Source organism: Bos grunniens, chromosome 22 (genome assembly GCF_055505025.1).
Source record: "Bos grunniens cultivar Pamir isolate PY7600 chromosome 22, Bosgru_T2T1.0, whole genome shotgun sequence".
Classification (NCBI taxonomy): domain Eukaryota; kingdom Metazoa; phylum Chordata; class Mammalia; order Artiodactyla; family Bovidae; genus Bos; species Bos grunniens.
This window is the reverse complement of record NC_141186.1, coordinates 32,255,945-32,282,648: the sequence shown is the minus strand read 5'-3', so window position 1 is coordinate 32,282,648 and position 26,704 is coordinate 32,255,945. Positions and strand designations below refer to the sequence as shown.

The 26,704-nt window shown below is 41.9% G+C and overlaps 1 long non-coding RNA gene across 2 annotated transcripts in view; it reads left to right on the top strand.

Annotated features, from left to right (window-relative positions):
* The window catches only part of LOC147348260 (uncharacterized), a 90,576-nt gene extending 66,947 nt beyond the window's left edge, over positions 1-23,629 (top strand). The window contains exons 3-4 of one of the 2 annotated variants that reach the window (XR_015151302.1): positions 7,408-7,538; positions 23,468-23,629. This is a non-coding gene — a long non-coding RNA (uncharacterized LOC147348260). Of the gene's footprint in view, positions 1-7,407; positions 7,539-7,680; positions 7,871-23,467 lie in introns of those variants that run through there. The other variant, XR_015151301.1, reaches the window with a different exon arrangement.
* The last annotated feature ends 3,075 nt before the right edge of the window (positions 23,630-26,704 follow it).

Here is a 26,704-nt window from a genome sequence, read left to right as displayed (position 1 = left end):
TCATGGTATTAAGGAAATAGTCTTAATTTTACTATTGAGATAATGCCATTGTGATTATGTTTTTAAAAGTCCTTAATCATTTAGAGATAAATGCTGTGGTATTTATGAAATGGTAATGTTGTGTAGTATTTACTTTAAAATTATGACAAAGTAAATATTATAGAAGCTAGGTGGTGGAAACATGGGCATTCGTTATTCTACCAAGTTTTATGTTTATTCAGAATAGTTCATTATAAAAAGTTATAAAGAACAGAGAGAGGTGTAAAGTCAGGGCCAAGAGGAACTCAAAGACCTAACTCCTACATGCAGTTTCCTTACTTATAATTGAAGGAGTAATTTACTTATAATTGAAGGTAGATCAGTGCTTTTACAAACTTTAAAAATTTTGTAACAAAAAATACTTTTGTTCAAATGAGCTCTTTACAGAAGTTCCATATCTGAAACAAATATAAGGACAGCTGCATGGTTTGAAAGGGAAGACTAAAAGATAGCAGTGACCCTTCGCCACCAGAGAGATATTCAGGGAGGGTGGTGTAATCATCCTCTCTGATGTCTATGAGATCCTGGTAACACAGGATAAAAGCCAATGAACTGCATGAAGATGGTGGTGATAATGATGGCGCTATAAAAATGATTTATGGGGACTTCTCTGGTGGTCCAGTGGCTAAGACTACACACTTCAAATTCCCCATCCTTCATTGGGGAGTTAAGATCCTGAATGCCTTGTGGCACAACCAAAAAACTTAAAAAAAAAACAAAAAGAAAGAAAACTGTTTTTGATTAAAACTTTAAAAAAAAAATATTTATTTACTTATTTGGCTGCACAGGAGTCTTGGTTGTGGCATGAAGGATCTTTAGTTGTGGCATGTGGGATCTAGTTCCCTGACCAGGGATTGAGCCTGGCCCCCCGCACTGGGAGTGCAGTGTATTAGCCACTGGACCACCAGGGAAGTCCCTGATTAAAAAAGATTTTTTTAATCAATCTTTAAAAGTAGTTTATGGAGTACTTACTAAATTAGGCACCATTAGGAGCATCATGGGAGAAGGCAATGGCACCCCACTCCAGTACTCTTGCCTGGAAAATCCCATGGACGGAGGAGCCTGGTGGGCTGCAGTCCTTGGGGTCGTGAAGAGTTGGACACGACTGATCGACTTCACTGTCACTTTTCACTTTCATGCATTGGAGAAGGAAATGGCAACCCACTCCAGTGTTCTTGCCTGGAGAATCCCAGGGACGGGGGAGCCTGGTGGGCTGCCGTCTATGGGGTTGCACAGAGTCGGACACAGCTGAAGTGACTTAGCAGCAGCAGCAGGAGCATCATGTGCATATTAATATCATTTATTCCTCACAGTGGCCCAGGAGGGAGATGGGATTTTCATCCCCATGTTGTAGGTGAACAAACTGAGGCCCATTGAGAGTCTGTGTCCAGTATCATATCGCTGGCCACGTAGAGCCACGGCGTCAACCTTGGTTCCCTGTCACACACTTGGTCACACAAGTCCTACCCCCGCCTCCCCAGCCGTTCTCCAGCAGTTTATATTTTCACTTTTTCAGGCTTATTTACTAGGTTAATTGCTCCACAAACATGGAAAAATTACATGATGCTTTGTAAATAGTGTCAATTCTACTCCAATTTACAATAAATAGATAAAATAGACCACTTCCCCTACAGTGCTTAGACTCCTATCACCTTCAAGGCAGGCTTTCAGGGGACCCATTGATCCAGACAGCAAAATCCATTATTTCTTCCTCCTCTTTTCATTAGACCATCACTCTGATGAGAATAAGCAAAGTAATTAAATAAACTCCAGCAGCTGTCAGAAACCAGGAGACATCAAAGTCTCTCATGAATGTTACTAAATAGGTCCAAGAAGTTGCTTTATGCCAATATCATTCTGTTATTTCCCAAACATCATTGTTATTGAGCGTGAATGCAGGAAAATTGAATTAACTCAGACAAAACAGTCTTTATATTATCCAGTATGTTAGCACATCTTTAAAATGTTTTGCCAAATGATAGTCTTCTCAGTGATGCTTTTTTGGGAATGAGCTGGTGACTCAAGTTGACTTAAGGTCATGTGTCTCTTTCCCTGCGGTGCAAAGAAGTGACCATCATTGCCACTTACTATGAGGGACAGCTGTCCACAACTGATCTGGCTTAATCTCTTTTTCTTCCAGATGTTTGTACAGATGTATCCACTCACATCTGGGCAGCCTTCTGCCTTCACTCAAGGTTTCAAAACTGAAATCTCAAAGTAACCCTTGGTTTTCCCAGCAAGTTTCCAACCAAGAGAACCACAAGATATAAAAGTAGACCTCGCTAATCTCTAGTCCTCTCTCTTTTTTAGAGATCCTACTCACCCATCTCAAAATTTCTTTTTTCCCTTCTCTACTCACCTGAGAACTAATTAGATATTCATTTAAACCATTTCATTCCCCCACCCCCTTTTTTTAAAAACTAGATAACTTTGTCCAGGAGTTTTCTGAACTCAGATCTATTCCATCCCACCACTTTAAAACTTAGCACAATGTCTTGATATCACTTGCTTAACATTTGTTTCATCCATAGATACTTAAAAAACTGTTTAGGCTCTTAATAAAGATGTGGTTGGCTCTTCTTCAGCATCTGTAAAGAGTTAAAGATACCACTGAAAACTGCTCAAGGCATTTTGTTATTTATACCTTTTATGTCTATATTTGGTTATTTATACACACACAGAATTTTAGTAAAGGCAACTGATATTCAAAAGTTATCTATAAAAGGAATTGTTATACTAAATCTGCCTTTTCTGGGATGTCTGCAAAAATATTAAGTAGAATCAGAAGAAAATCAGCACGTCGAATGGAGTTTTGAAACATCGTCAGTTATTCTTACTGCATTACACAGAGTGAAATTTGCTCAGTAGTGTCTGACTCTGCAATCAGATTCTCCAGACCAGAATACTGGAGTGGGTAGCCTTTGCTTTCTCCAGGGGATCTTCCCAACCCATGGTTCGAACCCAGGTCTCCTGCATTGCAGGAGGATTCTTTACCAGCTGAGCCACAATGGAAACCCAAGAATACTGGAGTGGGTAGCCTTTCCTTTCTCCAGCGGATCTTCCCAACCCCCAGGAATGGAACCGGGGTCTCCTGCATTGCAGGCAGATTCTTTACTAACTGAGCTATCAGGGAAGCCTGACACATTACACAATGTCCATACATATTTACTGAGGACCTTCATGTACCTGGCACTGTCCTAGCCATCTTGTGGGAATAAGGTGGGCAGAGGGAAAGGACAGTCTCTATTTGCAATAATTTGATAATGCTGTTATGGAAATCTAAGGGCTTGTCTTTGTTATATAAAACAGAGATTTTATGTGTATTAGGTATGGAAGCTGCCCCTCAATGTCAGCCTGGATCAGTGATTCCCAGACATTTGTGTCTTTGGAGCAGTTATGACACTTTCCATATTTGGGGGCTAATATGAGGTTGTCAAGATGTTAAACATACAAATCCATGCTATTTATTATGATCATTATTTCATAAAAGTAAGGACATCTTAGTATTAAAAATAAAGGGGTAAAGGACAAGGCTTTCAAAAGATTAAATTTAGACTTTTGGAAAATTCATCAGGTTCTGTTTTTTATTTTAATTCAATTCACTGAGAGTTAACAGAAATCTGCTCCCAGTTGCCAACTGGAAACCAGTGGTGTGTCTTTGTGAGGGCTCTCAGCGCATGAAGTGCTTATTTGTATTATGTCTGGAGGAGACAGTGAGTGACTTGGCAGCTGTAGGGATATTAATCAAGATTTAGCACGCTTGGGAGCCCTCTGTCTGCTTCCTGGAGCTGGTTTCCTAGCAAACATCAAGGCTCTTTGCCTCTGGCTTCTGGAAAATGAGGACGCATTGCAGGAAGGAGGTGAAGTTGGCTGTCACCTGCCATTGGCACTGTAGGAAGTTTGCTGGGTGTGGAGAGGAAAGGGTGTGAATCGCAGGAAAGTATAAATCCTGATAATGCCCTAGGGTAGGGTATTGAGCGCCAGGCTTCCCTGCACATTGATACAACCTTCACTTGACTTCCTGGGCTGGGGATTAGCCAGAAAGAGGCAGTAAGACCCCAAATGCTACCCAAGTATAAGCCGATATGCCATGTCTCACTCTAGTATTATTTGGACTGGCTTAGATCCTGGGGTGGCTGGGTTGACTGTGGTGTGATGTGGTCCAGGGTTAGGAGCCAGGATGCCAGTAAGCTTTCTGTATGTTTGCTAGACTTTTTGGAAGTTTCCAGATTTAGAGTTTTTTCACACAACTGTTATGCCTCAAAGTCAGGATCCACCAGGATAACAGACCCACCATTTTCCACATCAGGAAATGGGGTTATTCTTTCTGCGTAATTTTTTAGTGCTGAACAGGAACTGAGAGGACGTCCCAGAATGGAGGCTGCCATAGTTGTACATGAGCAAGCACAGGGATGTAGAAAGCAGGGAGCTGTACAACAGATATAGAATGTGGGCACATACAGCATTGCAAGTGTTCTGGCACCCACTCTAAACAAAGTAAGATGGACCAGGGTGAAAATAATCCTAGTAACATATTAATGACTGATAATATGTTATCTAACCCAGAGAAACAGGGTGAAACTAATTTTAACAGTTTTAATAATGTATTATTTAACCCAGTGCATCAAAATATTATCATTTCATCATGTAATCAACATGAAAAACTATTGAGATATTTTATATTCTCTTTTTTGTGTGTGTGTGCAGAGTCTTTGAAAGCCAGAATGTACTTGACACAGCACAACTCAATTCAGACAAGCCACATTTCCGTGCTCAAGAGTCACATATGGTTAGTGGCTGCCGTGAGCAGTGCAGGTCTAGGCATCAAAAACAACTTGTTATATTTTACTTCAAAAACTTGGCACTTTCTGCAAATCCAGCTTCATGTTAACAGCTTCTTAGCAGAGTTTCACATGGCAGAGATAGTTTCACAGCAGAGTTTCAGGGCTGGATTTTCTATTTGTACTACACAGGTTCAAATCCCAATCTTGTCACTTTCCAGATTCACAAGCATAGGAAATAGACATACGTACCTAAACTGGTGTGTTGCTGCTGTTTTTTTGATCTGTAAGATAGGGAAAATAAATGTTTGTAATATACTACAACAGACTGGTTCCAAATAGGAAAAGGAGTACATCAAGGCTGTATATTGTCACCCTGCTTATTTAACTTATATGCAGAGTGCATCATGAGAAACGCTGGGCTGGAAGAAGCACAAGCTGGAATCAAGATTGCTGGGAGAAATATCAATAACCTCAGATATGCAGATGACACCACCCTTATGGCAGAAAGTGAAGAAAAACTAAAGAGCCTCTTGATGAAAGTGAATGCGGAGAGTGAAAAAGTTGGCTTAAAGCTCAGCATTTAGAAAACGAAGATCATGGCATCTGGTCCCATCACTTCATGGGAAATAGATGGGGAAACAGTGGAAACAGTGGCTGACTTTATTTTGGGGGGCTCCAAAATCACTGCAGATGGTGATTGCAGCCATGAAATTAAAAGACGCTTACTCCTTGGAAGGAAAGTTATGACCAACCTAGATAGCATATTCAAAAGCAGAGACATTACTTTGTCAACAAAGGCCTGTCTGTTTAAGTCTATGGTTTTTCCTGTGGTCATGTATGGATGTGAGAGTTGGACTGTGAAGAAAGCTGAGCGCCAAAGAATTGATGCTTTTAAACTGTGGTGTTGGAGAAGACTCTTGAGAGTCCCTTGGACTGCAAGGAGATCCAACCAGTCCATCCTAAAGGAGATCAGCCCTGGGTGTTCTTTGGAAGGACTGATGCTAAAGCTGAAACTCCAATACTTGGCCACCTGTTGTGAAGAACTGACTCATGGGAAAAGACCCTGATGCTCGGAAAGATTGAGGGCAGGAGGAGAAGGGGACGACAGAGGATAAGACGGTTGGATGGCATCATCGACGGGATACATGGGTTTGGGTGGACTCCGGGAGTTGGTGATGGACAGGGAGGCCTGGCATGCTGCGGTTCATGAGGTCACAGGGAGTCAGGCATGACTGAGCAACTGAACTGAACTGAACTGAATGTACTTTGAGTAGCATCTGGCACATGGTAAGCTCTAGGTAAGTGGTAAGTAATCATAAAATTAGTTCTTTGTGAAGCTGAATCTGACTTGCTTCAAATCAACTTATTATCATCATAACATAAATAACCCAATAGTCAACTTTTTGACCTTTTGAGGAAGGTACAGAGAATAGTCTCAGCACATTTTGCATCATATATTTCATCTACTTCATGGGGACATTTGTTTCAAATTTTGAATTCTTTCTCTTTCTCCTGTTACCTAAGCTGCTTCTATGTGCAATCAGGCAGGCGATACCCATGACAATTACCAGCATTTATCAAAATATGTCCTGAGTAACACTAGTTCTGGTGAATATCAAGAGGAAACACTTAAGAGAGAAGAAGTGGATATTCCACATTAGACTTGGAAAATTCTTGACTAAATCCATGTTGTGCTTAGTTTGCTCAGTTGTGTCTGACTTTTTGTGACCCCATGGACTGTAGCCCACCGGGCTCCTCTGTCCACAGGGGGTTCTCCAGGCAAGAATACTATAGTGGGTTGCCATGTCCTCCTCCAGGGGATCTTCCCAACCCAGGGATCCAACCCAGGTCTCCTGCACTGCAGGTGGATTCTTTATCGTCTGAGCCACCAGGAAAGCCCAAGAATACTGGAGTGGGTAGCCTGTCCCTTTACCAGGGAATTTTCCTGACCCAGGAATTGAAATGGGGTCTCCTGCACTGCAGGTGGATTCTTTACCAGCTGAACTACCAGGGAAGTCCATAAACCCATGTTACAAGGTATATTTTGCCAGGCTAAATTTTAACATGCTTATTATGTGCATTGGGAATCTCCAACAAAGACTATGTAACATGAAGTGTTTTTGCCTTCTTTACTTTGCTGAGATCTTTGGGGACGTTTCTCTGCCCAACATAATTGGGGAAACACTATTACCACTATTACCGGCTCAGTGCTAAAGAATCTGCCTTCAACGCAGGAACTGCAGGAGATGAGGATTCAGTCTGTGGGTGAGGAAGATCCCCTGAAGTAGGAAATGGCAACCCACTCCAGTATTCTTGCCTGGGAAATCCCATGGACAGAAGAGCCCAGCAGGCTACAATGCATGGATTGTAAAGAGTCAGACACAACTGAAGTGACTTAGCATGCAAGCTTTCTGTACTTTGAATAACAATTTCCATTGCATAATGCTTTGAAAAGGGAGAGCTCATGTTATCTGAAGTCCTGATGGGTTTGGGCTTAAGCAGAAAGTATTTTAGTTCATTTGTTTCCATGTTTGTTTTGGGATGATCTTTTCTAGTAATACTGCTCTCTTCCCTTGAATACCAGTGAGTTTTATATTCGTTGGACGACATCTGGGTCTTCCTACGTGAGGATTGTGGAATTATACTCAAGTATCACGAGACGTAGACAAGGCTGGGATGAAGCTACATGAACCCTCGGTGGTTTCCTCAACATTGGTGAGAGTATTAGTTTTTTATGCTGCATAACAAATTGCCACAAATTTAGTGGCTTAAAACAACATACTTTATTACCTCACTATTTCTATGTTCACAACTCTGGGCATGGCTTAACTGCGTTCTCTGCTTTGTTGCAATCTAGTGGTTGGCTGAGGCTGAAGTTTCAACAGAGGCTCAACTAGGGAAGAGTTCTCTTCCAAGCTCATTCACAGAGTTGGCAGAATTCATTCCCATTTAGAAATCATGGCAATTTGCTTCTTCAAGGCCAGCTCGAGGGAGAGGGTTTACTCTTTTTGTTAAGATAGATTCTTAATAAAGAATATAATACAGGAGTGACATCTCATCACTTTTGCCTTGCTCTGTTGGTTAGAAGCAAGTCAGAGGTCCTGGACTTGTTCAAGGCGAGGAAATTATACAAGGTGTGCACTTTGGGGGATCGTCTTAGGGTGAGTCCATCAGAGTACATTTCTAAAAATTTTAGGTATGCCTTTGTTTTCTTTCTTTGGTGGAGCCCAATCCAACCAGTCCATTGTGAAGGAGATCAGCCCTGGGATTTCTTTGGAAGAAATGATGCTAAAGCTGAAACTCCAGTACTTTGGCCACCTCATGCGAAGAGTTGACTCATTGGAAACTGGGAGGGATTGGGGGCAGGAGGAGAAGGGGACAACAGAGGATGAGATGGCTGGATGGCATCACTGACTAGATGCACGTGAGTCTGAGTGAACTCCGGGAGTTGGGGTTGGACAGGGAGGCCTGGCATGCTGAGATTCATGGGGTCGCAAAGAGTTGGACACAACTGAGTGAGTGAACTGAACTGAAATCTGATTAATTGATGGTGGCATCCTAGTTAATCCAGTTATTTTATTGTTATTTCTATCAACTGATACATAACAGTTTTTATTCAAATTGTGTCTTCTTTCTGAATCTCTCTCATTTCTTCAATTAGATTTTAAAACTAAAAGGCAAGGATAGCATCTCTTAATGACTATAAGTATGGATCTCACAGCTGGCTTTAGTAAGAGCTTGCTGCATGTATGAGTGAAGTTCAGTGAACCCATCCCTTCATAGCTTGGTGATCTTGAGCAAATCACTTAATCACTGAATACCTCAATCTCTTTTAAGTTTAAAATGAGGAGATGCTAGTTCATAGGGACATCCTGTCAAAGGGTGACTCAGACCCTATCACCCTCCTGCTTTATACCGTCAGTGTCTCCCCACACATGTAGAATGAAATTTACTTAGAATTCTTTAGCCTAGGTATCCAGGCCCTTCATGGTCTGACCTCAGCCTCCCTCTCTGGCTCCATTTCCTATCACCCTTTCCCACTCAGTTTGCTGCATCCCATGAGCTTCTTCACAGTTCCTTAATTATACTCAGTCCCTTCCTGCCTCAGTGACCTTGCATTTGCTGTTCTCAGCATGGATGTTCTTCTGTCAGATTGTTTCACCACTTTGACCACCCAGGACTCAACCCCAAAGCCAACAACTCTCAAAGGCCCCGCCAGCCCACCTCCGTATCCACTATGCATTTCTTTTCCCGCCTTAATTTTCTTTGTACTAATTATCACTTCTACAACTGGTATGTTATTTGTATACATCTTTATTGTTTGTCTCTGCTAACCAGCATGGAAGCTTCATAGAGGAAGGGCTTGGCTTTTTTCACCACTGTATCCTCAAATTCAGGTATACTTATTGAATAAAATAGTGTCATTTTTTTTATTGCAAAGCACAGTTACTGAGATTTAATCTCAACCAGACAGAAAGAAAGGACACTGTGGAAAAAAAGTAGTAATAGTAAAATGTAATTTTCAGGTTAATTAAAACTGGAGTTCTAATCAGAACTGACAGACTCTAAATTCCAAATTCCTTTCTCCTAACCCTTGGTTATTATCTTTTTGTTTATTATTTCTTGGTGCCTATGGGAAAGAGAGATGTGTAGCAGCTTGCCTAGCTCCACATACCTATATACATATATATATATATGTATATATATAATTTAGTGCTTGGTACACATTAATAATGAATTGAAAAAAATCTGATGATATTGTTATTAGAAATTCATGAGGCAAAGAGATGGAACATTCCCATTAAAGCTATATTTTAAAAAAGCGTTCTTACTGATGGAAATTCATTTATATTACCATAAGTTAATGTCACAGTTAATGGTATTTATTGAAATAAATTGAACCCATTATTTGGGCTATTTAGAGAAAGGATTCAAATAATTATTTTTAAATTTTTTTCAAAAGGATTGAAACAACTAATATCAGCTACCGTGCGTGTTTGTAAGGCATTGCCTACATTTTTGCATCCATTGGCCATGGCTTTTAAGTGCGACTTTTGGCTACATTGGAGGGAGAGCAGGGAGAAAACTGTCTAAACTCCTTGTCAGATACTGCCATCTGCTGGCAATTTTCTAACATGAAACTTTGGACTATTCAAAACTATAATTCAGGACTCAAAATTCTTGTTATTCATATTAATGTAAAACCTGGGACCCATATGAGTTATGCTTGAATATTGTGTGTGTGCTTGAATATTAAGGTAATATAAATAAAATGTTAAGCTACCAAGACAACTGCGTGGTTTCCCTATGAAAGAAGAAATGCCAATCTCTGGTGGTTTTTGTTTTTTTTTTTCATCTTAATAAAAAAATCATCATTATAATTTAAGCATCTTCCTGGGGCTAAATCAGCAAATTAAAAGATCCCAGAGCCCCAGCCTCTCTACAGTTTCCTAGATTAGAGCTAAATTCATTTAATTTTCTCAGTCAAGTCTGTTCGTTTCATGTGGAGATAATGAAAACTGACAAGTCTAAAATAAAAGGCTTGGCTTTGTTCAGCTAGATCCAAAGCCTGTTGGTAACTGTGGTTTTTAGGGTGTCCTAAGTTGCGTCTCCTCCTGGAGGTGTGTGTCCACGGTGTCTCAGCACTTCGCTAATGTTCAGACCACAGGAATCGGGTCAATCAACAGCAAAGGCAGCTGGCCGCTCCTGAGTGGGGTCCACAGACCAGCACTGATGAGACAAAGCCAGGACATGCCCCGTGGCCAAGCGGACTGTCCCGCCGTGGGATGTACCCCGGTCAAAAGGGCTCCCACTTTCAGATCTTTCCTGAGTTAGAAGAACTTGGGCCAAGGTTAATGAAGTTGGACTAATATTTGTTATGCTCTCCCTTATGCTGTCTAGGTTAATCTGAATGTGCTTGGGTTTCAATTGACTGACACTTCTTGGGAAATTACATAGTATTGCCCCCTTGGAAGCAGACTTTGGGGTTAAACAGATATGCATCTCCACACACCTAGAGCCTTCAGGTTTAGGTAACTTCAGGCAAGTTACTGCTGCTGGTGGCTCTCTGGGCCTGAATCTCCTAGTCAGGATTTCTTAAGTTCTTGTATAACTTTATATTTGGACCTATCGGGTTCTGTGTACACCTTTGAAAGTATGTACATTGTGTGTGTGTATGTGATTGTGCTTCATCTGATTATATACATTTTTGTTCCCAGAGTGTCCCTAAGAGTCGCCTGTGACTTTTCCTATCTCCCTCTCTTCACCAATAGTTAAGACTTTCTGTGATACTGCTGTTAAATGAGGACTTTAATGGTTACACACCTTCTAGATGATTGTGGGGATAGTTTAAGGTAGGTAAATATCCTGGATAGAATGCCAGGTGCCTTTAAATATTACTTTGGATAAGGAGATCAGATCAGATCAGATCAGTCGCTCAGTCGTATCCGACTCTCTGCAACCCCATGAATCGCAGCACTCCAGGCCTCCCTGTCCCTCACCAACTCCCAGAGTTCACTCAGACTCACGTCCATTGAGTCAGCGATGCCATCCAGCCATCTCATCCTCTGTTGTCCCCTTCTCCTCCTGCCCCCAATCCCTCCCAGCATCAGAGTCTTTTCCAATGAGTCAACTCTTGGCATGAGGTGGCCAAAGTACTGGAGTTTCAGCTTTAGCATCATTCCTTCCAAAGAAACCCCAGGGCTGATCTCCTTCAGAATGGACTGGTTGGATCTCCTTGCAGTCCAAGGGACTCTCAAGAGTCTTCTTCAACACCACAGTTCAAAAGCATCAATTCTTCGGCACTCAGCCTTCTTCACAGTCCAACTCTCACATCCATACATGACCACAGGAAAAACCATAGCCTTGACTAGATGAACCTTTGTTGGCAAAGTCATGTCTCTGCTTTTCAATATGCTATCTAGGTTGGTCATAACTTTCCTTCCAAGGAGTAAGCGTCTTTTAATTTCATGGCTGCAGTCACCATCTGCAGTGATTTTGGAGCCCAGAAAAATAAAGTCTGACCCTGTTTCCACTGTTTCCCCATCTATTTCCCATGAAGTGATGGGACTGGATGCCATGATCTTCATTTCTGAATGTTGAGCTTTAAGTCAACTTCTTCACTCTCCACTTTCACCTTCATCAAAAGGCTTTTTAGTTCCTCTTCACTTTCTGCCATAAGGGTGGTGTCATCTGCATATCTGAGATTATTGATATTTCTCCTGGCAATCTTGATTCCAGCTTGTGTTTCTTCCAGTCCAGCGTTTCTCATGATGTACTCTTCATAGAAGTTAAATAAACAGGGTGACAATATACAGCTTTGACGAACTCCTCTTCCTATTTTGAACCAGTCTGTTGTTTCACGTCCAGTTCTAACTGTTGCTTCCTGACCTGCTTATAGGTTTCTCAAGAGGCAGATCAGGTGGTCTGGTATTCCCATCTCTTTCAGAATTTTCCACAGTTTATTGTGATCCACACAGTCAAAGGAGATCAGAACAGGGATTAAAACTATAGTTAAAAATGAGAGCCAGAGTGAATGTCATTTGTATTAGCACTTATTTTGAGTCAGTTAATGATTGGCAGCATTCTCTCATGTGGCCACATGGTACCTCCTGTAACTGCTCTGATGATGTTACTGCCGTATCATAACTGGGCCTGATTTGACTGAAGGCAGCTGAGCTATGACCTTTGATGAGGTTAAGTTGTTTTTTTTTTTGAAACCAGCTATCCTAGCTTCCCTGCAAAAGAAAGTGCTTCTATGTCAAATCGAGGGCTTCCAGATCACTGAAAGGATTTGTAAAGTGCATCTTCCATTATGTGATTAGTGAGGAAATCAAATAACGCTGTTGTAGATACTTAATAAATATTAGTTCCCATCCCGGTTTCAGAGAAGGCAGTGGTACCCCACTCCAGTACTCTCGCCTGGAAAATCGAGTGGACGGAGGAGCCTGGTAGGCTGCAGTCCATGGGGTCGCTAGGAGTTGGACTCGACTGAGCGACTTCACTTTCTCTTTTCACCTTCATGCATTGGAGAAGGAAGTGGCAACCCACTCCGATGTTCTTGCCTGGAGAATCCCAGGGACGGGGGAGCCTGGTGGGCTGCCGTCTATGGGGTCGCACAGAGTCGGACACGACTGAATCGACTTAGCAGCATCCCGGTTTAGGAAAAACAGCTTAATAAAAGGAATTCAGCCCCCACAATTTAATCAGGTTTTACTTGATGGCCAGTGTTGTCCAAAGTTATGTTTCATTATTCAGTAAAAGAAAGTGTTATACAGTGAAAAATGTATTGATTTGGATCTAGAAAACTTGATTTTAAATTTCACTTTTTAAGAACTTCCCTGGCAGTCCAGTGGTTAAGACTCTGCAGTTCTATTGCAGGGGGCACAGTTTTGATATCTTGTCAGGGAGGTAAGCTCCCACATGACGTGTGGTACAGCCAAAAAAATTTTCACTGTTTTGGAGAAGATCTTGGAGTGTAATTGGTGAATTAACAGGTTGCCTAAGACTCCAATTATTCAGCTTTATAGGTGAGTTTTTAAAATTAATCTTTGGGTTTTAGTTTAAAAATAAATTAATTTGACAGAAATAGCATTAGTCTTATTCCACTTTTCCCTATATTACTTTAATAAAGATTAGGTTGAGGTGTAATTACTGCAATTTACATTGAAATTCTAATTTATTTTCTAGAATAAAATGTAGTAGATAATACTTTTAGTGTATTTCAGAATAGCAAAGGTTAAATAATATTGAGATGATTTCTCATAAAATCAAGATTTTAATCCCTGAGTTGTGGAGGGATTGAAATAACCAGTGCACACAGAGTCACTCAACAGATGATATTTGGATTTGCAGAGTCAGAAAATCCCTGCCCTCCCAGTGCTTAAATTCCTGTGGAAAGAGATGGAAGTATATAAAATGCCAGCCAGAATGTCTACTTGAAGCGTCAAGAGCATTTATCAAGTGGCTCCAGACTCTGGGGTCATTAATTCCTCACACTTCTGGCTGAGCAGCTCCCACAGAGTCAGAGGTGGGCTGACGCGCAAAGAGGAAGGAGAGACTGGGAGCTTGGAGCACAATGCTGTGAACACAAGGTGAATCTGAACTTACAGGAGTGTCCACTGCAGCTGGGGCCAAAGGCACTAGGTGGCCAAGGGAATGAAAGCAGAGTATGATAGGTTTCTGCTACATGGAGACAGATTTAAAGAGTTCCATGCAGAGGGAACATTAATATGTCATGAGGCAGGAAAAAATATGTATTTAGGGTGCAGTGGGAAAGGAAGGGAGGGGTGGAAGACCCTCTTCTTCCAACCTGTTCTTTCTTGTCTGGAATGCTCTTCCCTCAGATGTCCATGACTGCCCCTCGTGCTCACTGAGGTGTGTCCTAGCCTTACCTAAAACTGCCTGCCTTAATCTGGCCTCATCACTGTCTTCTTCCTTTGCTCATGTAATGGGTTGAATGGTGGCTCCAGAAAAATACGGCTACATCTTAATCTCTGGAAGCAATGAATGTGACTTGGAAGAAGAATTTTTGCAGATGTTGTTAAGATAAGGATCTTGAGATGAGCCCATCCTGGATTGTTCAGGTGGGCCCTAAATCCAGAGAAAAGTGTCCTCAAAAAAGACACACAGAGAAGAAAAGGTAATGTGAAAACAGAGGCAGAGATAGGAGTTAGTGTGACCACAAGCCAAGGGATGCCTGGCGCTCCCAAAAGCTGGAAGAGACTAATAAGTATCCTCCCTAAAGCCTTTGCAGGGAGCCCAGCCCTCCCAGAACTTTAATTTTGGACTTCTGGCTTCCAGAACTGTAGGAAAAAGAATTTATCTTGTAAACCACCTGGCCTGTGGACCTTATATTCCTGCCAAATCATGTGACTCATTTGTCACTTGTTTATTGTCTAGTTCTTTCTGCTAGATCACAAGTTTTTTGGGGATGGGGACTTTGTCTCATTCACTGCTCTGTCCCCAAGCCCTTGCCCACTGATTCTGTCTTATGAAGTTGCCCCGTTGAATACAGATGACTTGAAGCCATTGTCTTCTCCTTGCCTTGGTTCACAGCAAGGATACCTGTGCTTCTACTTTGTCAGTTCAGTTCAGTTCAGTCGCTCAGTCACGTCTCTTTGTGACCCCGTGGACTGCAGCACGCCAGGCTTCCCTGTCCATCACCAACTCCCAGAGCTTACTCAAACTCATGTCCATTGAGTTGGTGATGCCATCCAACCATCTCATCCTCTGCTGCTCCCTTGTCTTTTTGCCCTTGATCTTTCCCAGCATCAGGGTCTTTTCTATTGAGTCAGCTCTTTACATCAGGTGGCCAAAGTATTGGCACTTCAGCTTAAGCATCAGTCCTTCCAGTGATTATTCGAAGTTGATTCCCTTTAGGATTAACTGGTTTGATCTCCTTGCAGTCCAAGGGTCTCTCAAGAGTCTTATCCAGCACCACAGTTCAAAAGCATCAGTTCTTCTGCACTCAGCTTCTTTATGGTCCAGCTCTCACATCCACACATGACTACTAGAAAAACCATAGCACTGAGCTAATCCAGTGAATTATCCTCTGGAGCTGGTGGAAAAAAAAAGGAAAGAGTTTGAGGTTATCAGAATTGAGACGCTCTGAGGAAGGACACTTCCCATCTGCTTCTGGCTTCTCTGTAGAGCATGGAGCTGTTCTGGGGTTGCCAGAAAGAACTGGAGGCTGGAACTAGCTGCTGCGTTGGGCTGAAAGGCTGGGGCAACTTTGACAAGAACCCTAAGCAAAGAGAGAGAAGGAAATCCCTTCTCCAGCAAAGCCTACTGTCTTCTCAGTTCCTCCTGCCTTCAGAGCTCCCTGTAAGCTTCTTGTTAACAGAATCCAGCAGGAAGCCACCTGATGGAAGCATCTGGAAAATGCTTAGCCAGAGGGCAGAATGTAAAGAAAAGAATTTGGAGCTCAGACATAATGGCTTAATACCTAGCATAAATGGTGATCGTGTGCTTTTTGGCAGGGCATCAAAACACATAACAAGGATTCATCTTTTGCAGCCCACACATTTTTGTTAATTATTTAATTAACTGTGCACAATACATTTGCCTAATATCTTTCTTCCTTACTAGACTTCAAACTCTATGAAGGAGTCTACTTTTTTTTTTCCCCCCTCGAGAATTCCCAGGGGTCTGGACTAATGACCGTCATTGAGTTGGCATTTCTAAAAAAGTTGTTGACTGCCTGACTGCTTTTCTGGGTTTTTATCTCACTTGATTTAATGTTTCTGAAGGACTATGCTATCCTTTATGTTATAATGAAAAGCCTTCTTTCCTTGTGTAAATATGACATAATCCTTACTCTTCAGTGCTGTTATCCCAGAGGCAGGGTGGTGAATGAAAGGGGAAAGTTGGCAGACAGCTGCTCTGGAGTCTCAGTTACCTCACTGAGCTGTCTGCACCAGACCAATTATTGTCAAATCTCCAATATCTGTTTCTGTTTGTTTCATGTTGACATAATCATGAGCTCCTTCAAGCAGACTTTGGAAATTCCTTTATGTTCTATCTTTCTGAAAACTGAACATTTTCCCTCTGAATAATGTGAGTATGATTTAGTACATGATTCTTAGCCAGGGATGACTTTGACCCCAAGGGGCTTTAGCAATGTCTGGAAACATTTTTGGTTATCATAAATGGGGATGATACCGGCATCTTACAGGGAAGCCAGGGAAGCTGCAAAACATCCTGAAATGCATAGGACAGCCCCCACAATAGAGAATCTTCTGGTCCAGCATGTCAGTAGTGTTAATCAAGAAATCCCAGTCTACTTTGAAATATATTTTTACTCATTGCTCCATGAAAGAAAGTACAATAAGGAGGAAAAACATGGATTTGGAAATCCAAAAGAGTTGATTTTAAACTTCACTTCCTCCTCATACCAGTGCTATGATCTTAGGGGATTAACAGGTTGCTAGAGACTTCAGTTCCACGTCTGAAATGGCAGCAACTAAATCCTGGTTTGTTATGAGGTGGGTTGCACAAATTAACCAATGTGCTGTGCCTGACACACAGGATGCATGCGTGCTCCATTGCTCAGTCATGTCCAACTCTGCAACCCCATGGACTGTAGCACGCCAGGCTCCTCTGTCCATGGGATTTCCCAGGCAAGAATACTGGAGTGGATTGCCATTTCCTTCTCCAAAGGATCTTCCTGAGCCAGGGATTGAACCCATGGCTCCTGAATTGCAGGTGGATTCTTTACGGAGGAACCCCTCAATAAATAGTAACTGGATGTATGAAGAAAACACGTATGTTTGAATGCATTTATTCTACTGTAAATGTACTTCTTTAACTTCTTAATTGCTTTCCCCCCTCAAGGAATAGAAATCTGCAAAACTACATAAAACACACATTTCCCAGAGCAAATTTTTTATTAATGATGTGTAATTGAACAAGAAACTTGGTCTACACAGCCTAAGTTATTCCCAGGTTTTAATTGGAGTAAACACATTCCTCAAAGCAATAATCTCTTAAGCATCAGAATGAAAAGAGGCCAAAGTATGAATGTATGTGGAACAATAAAACAAATGTTTAAAATTGAGACATATCAATCCCATAGCTAGGCAACACTTTCAAAGATTTTTAATTCTTAAAAACCAACAACAGAATAACAGTTAGTTTTAGGCTTAACAAAACCAAAAAAGAAAAAAGTTCATTTAAAACATTAACCCTTTTTATGAAAGATCATCTTAATAATAAAAAATGTCTATTTAGCCATACCACAAATTATTTGGATTTTTTTCTCTATATATAGCTTGCTGTAGAGAATAGATTTATCAAAGTCTGTTTTTCTAACTATTAAAACAATGCAAGTTCATTCTAAAAAACACCTAGAAAATATGAGAGTAAAAAGAAGAGTATGATAACAATGACCCATAATCCAGTAACGTAGAAGGAGATCCTCCTAACATTTCAGCATATTTCCCTTCTTTTCATTACATGAATATTTTGGGGGCTGGCTAATGCTCCAGATTCTTACTAGACTCAGTAAGCTCTTGGGGATCTGTATTTTTAGCACTTTACACCATGTCTGACACATTTGGAGGGCATTTCTTCCCCCCGATATCTGTTACTTGGTTGAATATGTCCTTAATTAAATACATATATTTTTAAATTTTTTGGTTGTACTGGCTCTTCCTTGCTGCTTAGGCTTTTCTCTAGTTGCTGTGTGTGGGGGCTAACCTCTAGTTGCAGTTCTCTCATTGTGGTGGCTTCTCCTGTTGCAAAGGCTTGAAAGCATATGGGCTTCGGTAGTTGCTAGCACTCAGTTGTGGCTCCCGGGCTCTAGAGCACAGACTCAGTGGTTGTGGTGCGAGGTCTCAGTTGCCCTGAGGCACGTGGGATATTCCCAGACCAGGGATCAAATCAGAGTCTCCCACATTGACAGGTGTACTCTTTTACCCCTGAGCCACGAGGGAAGCCCAAGTATATATATTAAGCAATAAAATTCTCTGCAAATAGCACACCACCAAAGACTTAAAATCACATGAACTTTAATAACTGCTTATGTATTAGGTTGCACTGTATAGAATGGTCTGTACTACACCATTTTTTTTAACCTAACTGTGGTAGCTCTGTATGATATACATGCTTTTTGAAGTCTGAAAGTGAATAATATCCCTCTTTATGTCACCCGCAAAGCTTGAATAAGAGCTTTACAGAAGGAAGATGCTTAAACATTGAACTCTGTAACATGCATGTTGGTGTGTGCTTTGAGTACCCCTAAAGCCTTTCCTTGCATGAAAATAATAATTTCTTAAAGTCTTTTTATTATATGATTCTGTTGATATGAAATACCCAGAGTAGACAAATCCACAGAGACATGAAGTAGATTAGTGGTTGCCAGGGGTTGGAGGGAGGTACCCTGCTTTTGCTCCCAGCACCTCAGAAATGGCAGTTGGTTTTTGGTCTTTTTGCATCTTATTGTTCATAATTGCCCCAACTGTGTATGTGGACAGTTATTTTTAGTCCTGTAGACTTAAAAAATATTCAAATGTAAACGTTGAGAGTTATCTTTTATTTGGTGAGAGTTTGTAGGACCTCAATCCAGGAGGCAGCATCTCAAATAACACTGAGAGAGCTGCTCCGAGGAGGTGGGTGGGGAGGGCAAGGTGGGGACCAGGTTTTATAGCAGTTTTGTGACAAAGGGCAGGTAGTCTGAACATGAAAAGGTTATTGTTAATTAGAGGAGAACCAGATATCTCAAGGAATTTAACACTTTTCTTTGTATGGAAAGACACAAGAGTCTGGGCACACCGAAGTCATCTCTTTGATATGCACCTCACCTATCTGAGGCCAGTATTCTGTGTTTTCACATCCTGAGCTTCCTTGGGGCTCACCATAGAGAGTGGCTGCAGGGTTTGACTGCTAGATGGGAGGTATTCTTTTCCTTCCTTAGTTTTCTCAGGGCTCACTGGCTCAGGTTGGAGGGCTGCAATCACTGATAACAATGACATCCTTCTTTACTGATTTGACAGGAAATACTCCATTTCTCAGTCTCTTTAGGTTCTTTATATAGTTGCTGGAGGAGACTTTTGTCCAGGTTGCAGGCACTCCAGTAAAGGGTCCTGGGTTCCAGCCTATTTCAGTAGGATCTAGTACTTCCTTAGGTAGTCATGATGGTTAAGTTTATAAAGTGCTTAGAGCTGAGCCTGACACACAGTAAGTGCCTTTTATAAAGATTTCACTGTTTTAATAATTGCTGTCATTATCATGATCATAGTGTCTATTTGTAAAATCCAGAGGAAGGACCTGATGGGCCAAGTGTAGGTCAGTGAATTCATTTGGTGCTGGAGTGGGCAAGCCCACCAAAAGCAATTCTCACAAAGACTGAAGTTGTTACCAGAGGATGGGAATGAGGGAGCTGGGCAGACATGAACACTCACTAGCTACCCAGTAGCCTACCCCTGCTTCAGAGAGTTTCCAAATCCCTACTCTGTCCATTGCAGTGAAAAGAAGGAAAAAAAAAAGAGGAATGAGTTTTTCTTTTCTTTCCTGAGAAAAAAAGAAGGAAACCGTGAGCAGGCCTGGTCACTCCTAGTTTTTAACTTTAACTGTTCCTAATCTGTGGCCTGTAACTAAATTTGCTTTTCTGCCCCTAACTCTGCATGAGCTACATTTTGCACCTATTATCCTTTGACTCTATGCTAATTACATCCTGTATCTGGTGCTCTCCTTTACAGCACTCTCTTCACAGACCACCCCTCTAGTTTTTCTCTTTTTGCATTACAGAAAGAAGGTGGCAGCAGGGCCACCAGACTCAATTATTGGGTAACTGACACCATCCTATGACTGTTTTTGAAACAATGCAAGAAGAAGGCGTAAGGAACAAAGGTGTAAGGAAGATCCTTATACACCACAGACCCCTAACTGCAAGCCCTCCTCTTATATAAGCCCCTAGACTCCTCATGGAAAGGTGGGGGCAGATCTGGAGACACGTGCCCCTCACACCCCCAACAATTCTTTGCCGGCTGAGAATTAAGGCCACCTTTCTATATCCTGTATTTCCTCCAGACTCTGTCTCCGTGTTTTTTATTTGGCTTCAGTGGGCAGAGAAAGCCAAGGCTTTGGCCGGCAACATGTCTGGTGTAAATACATCCACGTATCCAGTGGAAATTAGCACTGTTTGTTCCCTAAGTGCCAAGCCCAGTTTTAAGTCTCTTGTGTTTACTATGTCATTTGTTCTTCCAGAGACCCCGTATGCTAAAGTTTCACTATTATTAGAAATGAGGGAGGTGAAGGAACTTGCCTGTTGTTGCCAGGCCAAGGTGTGAGTTCAGGCAGCCTGTCTCCAAAACTGAATTCTCAGCCATTCAGCTCTGTTGTCTTCTGCTTTAGAGCCATTAAAAACAAGTAATGGAAAGATCAGAAAGAAGTTGGGCAATTTGCACAGGTGGCATTTGTACTGGATTTAAAAAAAAGAAGAACTCGTTTCTTTAAGAGTACAAGTATGAAACAGGTTCTGCCTTCAAGGCAACGTTGGAATGAGCAGTAAACTCCTGAAATCAAGTTCTGTTTGCAGTCCTTTGTGAAGAAAAAAATGTTTGTCAGCTTGAATAAATAGTTGTACTTTTTCTACTTTTGAATCCCTCCGTCCTACTGAAAAACGTTGAGAGATTTGGAGTAAGGAATCTTTAAGGAAACCCCAGATTCAAAATTGTCACATATTTGTGATCTCTAAGCAGGGGGCTTTTAGGAACAGGCTGAACCGAAAGCCCTCTGGTTAAGCAAACAGGTCGTTTCCTGGACAATGGAAGGATAAACAGGACCCCGAGGCAGGGATGAGTGAATTGTTTTCCATTGTTGAGTCTCGCTCAAAGCACCTCTGGGTGAGAAACAGTTTTCAAGACAAAGAAAGTGCCACAGCTGGCAGTTAAATAAAGCAGAAATGTGCTTGTTTTGGCCATCCCTTTCTTCTGGATAAAGAAGGAAACCAATAGTCTTTCAATAAGCAAATAAGTAGGACTGGACCCATTCCTGCATGTGACAAAAGAGAGGGTCTGCTTTATATTTTGAGAAGTGAAATAAATTGAAGTCAAACAGATTATTTAATGACAGAGTAAAGAAGAACAGCTGTGGAAAATATTTAGAAGATGAGGCACAGAGAATCACACACACAGCTATCATTACAACTTAGACCAAAAAACAGTGCCAGGATATCAGACAGTTTTCCTTTTGAAAAGTCTTGTTTCCCTGAAAGTAAAAAAAAAAAAAAAACTTTGTGATTTACATTATGCAATTAATAAATGCCACATATGAAATATTCAAATAGCTAAGATATGTGGTATCAGTTCACTTAAGTCGCTCAGTCTTATGCGACTCTTTGCGACCCCATGAATCGCAGCACGCCAGGCCTCCCTGTCCATCACCACCTCCCGGAGTTCACTCAGTCTCATGTCCATCGAGTCGGTGATGCCATCCAGCCATCTCATCCCCCGTCATCGCCTTCTCCTCCTGCCCCCAATCCCTCCCAGCATCGGTCTTTTCCAATGAGTCAGCTCTTCCCATGAGGTGGCCAAAGTATTGGAGTTTCAGCTTTAACATCAGTCCTTCCAAAGAACACCCAGGACTGATCTCCTTCAGGATGGACTTGTTGGATCTTCTTGCAGTCCAAGGGACTCTTAAGAGTCTTCTCCAACACCACAGTTCAAAAGCATCAATTCTTTGGTGCTCAGCCTTCTTCACAGTCCAACTCTCACATCCATACATGACCACCGGAAAAACCATAGCCTCGACTAGACGGACCTTTGTTGGCAAAGTCATGTCTCTGCTTTTGATTATTCTATCTAGGTTGGTCATAACTTTTCTTCCAAAGAGTAAACGTCTTTTAATTTCATGGCTGCAGTCACCATCTGCAGTGATTTTGGAGCCCAGAAAAATAAAGTCTGACACTGTTTCCACTGTTTCCCCATCTATTTCCCATGAAGTGATGGGACTGGATGCCATGATCTTCATTTCTGAATGTTGAGCTTTAAGCCAACTTTTTCACTCTCCTCTTTCACTTTCATCAAGAGGCTTTTTGGTTCCTCTTCACTTTCTGCCATAAGGGTGGTGTCATCTGCCTATCTGAGGTTATTGATATTTCTCCTGGCAGTCTTGATTCCAGCCTGTGCTTCTTCCAGCCCAGTGTTTCTCATGATGTACTCTGCATAGAAGTTAAATAAGCAGAGTGACAATATACAGCCTTGATGTACTCCTTTTCCTATTTGGAACCAGTCTGTTGTTCCATGTCCAGTTCTAACTGTTGCATACCTGGCACTTTTTGAGTACCTGCTATGGACCAAATAATATTGTAAGTGATTTAATTGATCCTGTTCTCTAAATTCTATGGAAATGCTTGTTATCACTAATCCCACTTTAGCAAATGGGGCAATTGATGTCCTGAGCTGGAAGTTGCCTGGGATAATATCATCCAGCATCTCAGCTGGACCCAGGCAGTTGGAGTCAAAGCTAAGTCAAAGCAACTACTGGAGCACCCTGAAGTCTGTAGAGGTTGTTTTAATGAAAACAGTAGAAGGGCCACAGGTCTGTTCCCACCTGCCCCTCACCCACCCACCCCACCTGCAGTCCCGTCACGGCCCAGGGGTAAGGTGACCAGTGCATCCTTATTTGCCTGAAACTTCCCCAGTTTTGAAACCAAGCCTTGTTTTCCAGGAACCAGCACACTGGAATAGTTGTTTACCTTACCCAGAAGGCACATCACATATAACATGAATGCATAAATGTACTTCCATAAATTTGTTTGCAAACACACACACACACACACACCCCTCTGTGGCTTTTCTCCTGTCTCAATGTATCAAGCAGTCCTTTTCTCTGCCTCTCTTCTTGGTGATTGCATGTGCATTGATTGTAAAGTTGAACCGTCACTCACATAACCACCCCCTCTGAATGCTCTCCTGGGGCCACAAAGAATTGGGGATGACTTAGTAACTAAAAAAACTGAATGCTCTGTTAAAGAAAAAAAAGTATTATAAATGAAGAGGAATAATGCTGATATTTGAGGAGGAAGTCAACACTTTAAAGAGAAAAAACTGAGGAGAGATAGAAGGACTATGGGGAAAAAATTCCCAAGAAGCATAAACAAGAAAAAGTGCTTTGGAAGTTAATGAGAATAATTTTATTTTCAGAGGAAGGAAAGTCTCAGTGGGTGAATGTCAGGAGGTCAGGGTCCTGGGTCCACCCCTGGAGAGCTGTGTGACCGTGGATGGAACTCTGCACCTCAGTTCCACATCTGTGAAACGGGATCAGAAGCGCTGCCCAGTGCTTGAGAGAAGGCCTGTGAGGACCACGTGAGTATAAAGTACAACTATTTTTATTAGTAGTATCCTAGTTAAAGTGCCAGTCGACGCATTTGACTGTGCTCACTGGACTATGTTTCAGGGATCACAGGGTGATGTAAAGAGTTTAAATTGTTGATTGTCACACGTTTAAGATTCACCCAGGGAGGGAGTTGGAAAATGAAAATCAGGAGCCCCACCCAAGAATTATTGAATTAGATTTTCCAGAAGTGGAATCTGCGTGTTTGTCATTTTAATGAGTTGACTCAGGGAATTCTGATACAAACCATCCAGATTCACAAGCAGCGGGCTAGATTGCCACAGAACAACAGGGGGCGCTATTTGCTTGCTCTGCAACGTGAATGGCATCTGCTGACCCTGTGCGGTGCCCCACATGGGCTAACCTGGCTCTATGACAATCAGGCCCCAGAACAGCTTGACCCTTTCTTAAGAGCAGAGAACGGACCATATAGCAACCACCATGCATTAGAACTTTACACGTACATTGTCTTTTCCTTCAATTAAAAATTTCTGTTGAGGTGGATTGACATAGAAGCAACAATTTCAAAGTCTAAATTCAGTGGCATTTAGTACATACCCAGTGTTGTGCAACTGCCACCACTATCTGGTACCACATATATGTTATTTAATCATCACAACATTCTGAATGGTCAGCCCTTTGTTATCTGCATTTTCAAGTGGCAGAAGAAGACTTAGAAAAGCATTAGTAATTTGTCGGAGATTGGACAGTTAGAGAAGAATGAAGCTGGAATTCAGATCCAGGTCAGTGAACTAAAGCCCTTTCAAATGCATAAATGCAGGGAGGAACCCCAGGGTTCCCTGTTTTCCTGGAAAATATGGAAACAGAACTTAAGATATTGCAGTGTTAATTTCAGCACTTTAGTTTAAATGAACCAGTATTGTGTACCCCTCCTACCTGTTTTCATTTCCCATCTTCAGTCAGTTGCCATACTTTCTTAAGGACATATTCTACATGGATGCCCAGTCACAAGTTTAAATTTACTCACAAGGTAAATCAACAACTTTACCTTGTTATAAACTCTCAGGAAAAGAAAGGGAGCATTTTCAGACTATAGGTAAACCCACAGAGAGTAACATGTAAAAGGATGTGTCTTCGGGCATTGGATCAAAGCATGTTCAGTCCTGGTCTGCATATTAAAGTGGAACAAACCCACTTTCAGGTACAACAACCATGTAATTTATCCACTAACTGGGACATTTTCAAAAGAATACTGGACCGGACACTAGAACAACAGGGCTGTCCAAGACAAATGAGGCTATAGGAACCTCTTACAAGAAGACTGAAAAGCCGTCACTCCCTCAGCAAAGTCCCAAAGCAGGAGAGGAACAACCTATATTGAGAAATAAAGAAGAAAGAAACACTTAGAAAACAGTAAAACTCAACTAGGAAAAACAAAGCTGAATGAAAAATCTATGACGATTTAAAGTTACTTGATTGCAAAACAGTAGGGGTGAAAGGCGTGAAAAGTAAGAAAGTACACAAGAAAATACAGAGCTGACTAAGCCAAATGAATCTCATATCCAGCACCCATAAAACGAGCAGAAACAAAACTTCAGTCAGAGACAGTACCAGACCAATTAAGTCCAACGAAAACAACTTTAAAAGAAAAAGAAAATTCATCCTGAAGCTGGAGCAGCATCTAAATGGAAATCAGATGACTTGGGAGAAGACAAGCCAGCAAATGACTCATAAAAATACCCCTTGAAAAGGAAAGTTAACAGAAAAACAGAAACATCCAAGTAATATGAATTCTACTAGTTCAGGATCTGGTCCAGCAGAAAGTTTCTGTGGCCTATGGAATCTCAGACACAGGACAGAATTGCCAGCCTTGCTTCCAGCCCAATTCACTGCGTTGGATTGGAAAGGTTAGGCAGCTGGCTGGGGGGAGTGTGTAGTGTGTGTGTATGTAGAGGCAGTTAGCTGGGGGAAATGTGTACTCTGTGTGTGTGTGTGTGTGTGTGTGTGTATCCAGAGGCAGCTAGCTGGGGGGAATGTGTGTGTGTGTGTGTGTGTGTAGAGCTGAGCAATATAAATGTGGAGGTTTCCAAAATTTAGCAAATCAGTTACCTAACTCCCAGCCTCCCTGAGTCCATCTCAGTCCTTCTGCCTGCCAGACCCTTCTTCCTGGGCCCCTAAGGTGTTAAGGGCCTGCATGGACTTAGAGTAAATAGCAGCTGCTTCTTGACTGCAGATGTTACAATAGCACAGATGGACTGAGACTGCACTCAGCACAGTTAATAAGGAAGGAAGGAAATGCAGAAGGGCGACTGCTTTATTGAGCACAGCAACAGATCTGCACCATTTTGAGAGAACCTTTGCTTGCCTGGTGTTGCAGTGTTCTGTTGTGTATGTTCGGATTGTGATGGATTTCCCCATTTCATATTGGATGACTGAAAGAGCAAGGATTTGGGAATTTTAAATGCATGGCCTCAAAGCTTAGTTTTTTCCTGTAGTATAGCGGACTGACCTTGGGCATATATGTATGTACCTTTAGCTCTCCTGGTCTTAGTTTTTTTGTCTGTAGATCAGAGAAAAATATCTTGTCTTATTACCTGTATAGTTCAAGATCCCCATTAGGAATTCCCAGGGGATTGATTCATCTATACCCAGTGTGTGTTCACAATGAAAGTCATTCTTTCTTCTTGCCCATAGTAGGACAGAAATGGTGAAGGGTACAGAAGACTCAAGTTCTTAGTCAACAGTAATTAGCAGCCACGTCTGGACTGAGATCCAGGGCTCTTGCCTTCCCCCCCTAACACAGATACTGTTCTCAGCCCGCTCCGCCTCCCTGTGCCCACCTCCGTGTTCCCCTGCACCTGGGGTAGAACAAGAGCTCCCGACTCAAGTGAAGGAATGGCCCTGCCCTTCCCCTTTGGACTTGTCCACAACAGTGGCAATGATTCCATGTATAGCAAGACAAACTTGTAAATGCAGCATGAAAGACAGGTTAATGTGCCCCAGAGGCAGACTCTAATCTGTGAAGGTCAGGAGTCATGGACAAATGGCCCATGATCTCTGTCCTGCTTCCTCCAAGGTTCCCCAGT